The following is a 1,072-nucleotide window of genomic DNA, read 5'->3' as shown; positions in this document are numbered from 1 at the left end:
TCAAGTTTCTCCTTCTGTCTGATTAAATGAGAAGGAAGTGTGGGAGTGGTGGTTTTGAAGCTCTCCCTTTAAGAGGCAGCCTGCAGTGACGAATTGTTGAAATTGCCATTGCAGGATGGCATTCCGCTATAAATTCATTGTTCCACCTCCTCTCATCTTCACATTTCTCTCCCTTCTCCTCTTGTTCACATCGACAGACTGGGGATAACAACAACAACAACAGGAAAGATACGGGGAGGGGGCTTTTACAGAAATCCAGGACGTTTTCCGCTTTTTGGGCTTTTTTTTCCTCTTTTTTTTTTTTTTTTTTTCCCTTTTTAACCATCTCACCGGAGACGATCGAGGCGGTTTGGGGTGCCTGAATTTCTTCTCTCCCCTTCTCCTCTTCAAAACAAAAGAGGGCAAAAGAAGGAAAGGAGCCCACCGGAGCCCGAGAAAGTGCCGAGTCGCAGCAGACCTGCCCTGCTGCTGCTGCTGCTGCTGGTGATGATCCGGTGACTGCAGCGGAGAAGTGCAAGAGGAGTGGGAAGTGCTCAAACTTCTCTACTTGCCGGCTCCGAGCCGTCTCTCCTCCTTTTCCTCTCTCCTCACTTTGCCTCCCCGGCAGCAGCGATTTGGGAATTTTCTTTTTTTTTTTTTGCCTCTCTCTCTCCCTCTCTCTCTCTCTTCCCCTTCCATGTGCTCCCGGCTCTTCCCTGCAGAGAAACACAAAGTTCACACGCGAGCGGCGTTTGTTGACATTTTTTTCTCTCCCACTCACACTTGACTTCGGGAGAGAGAACTTTTTTCCTTATTTTTCCTTTTTTTTTATTGCCGTTCCTTTTTTTTTTTTTTTAATTTTTTTTCCCCCCCCTTCCCCTCACCTCTCCTTTTCTCCCCATCCCTTAACTCCGCTGCCGCGCTCCGCCGGCCGGCTCCCGTTATTACCACCACCATTATTACCACCACAATTCCCACTCCCGCCGCCCCGCTGCCCCGCTCCGAGGCCAGCATGCTGCCGGCGCTGCTGCTGTGGCTGCTGCTGGCCGCCCGTGCCGGCCGCGCCGCGCCGCCCGCACCTGCCGAGCCCGGC

Source organism: Passer montanus, unplaced genomic scaffold (genome assembly GCF_014805655.1).
Source record: "Passer montanus isolate IOZ18808 unplaced genomic scaffold, ASM1480565v1 scaffold116, whole genome shotgun sequence".
Classification (NCBI taxonomy): domain Eukaryota; kingdom Metazoa; phylum Chordata; class Aves; order Passeriformes; family Passeridae; genus Passer; species Passer montanus.
The sequence above is the reverse complement of the archived record's forward strand: the minus strand, read 5'-3'. Positions refer to the sequence as shown.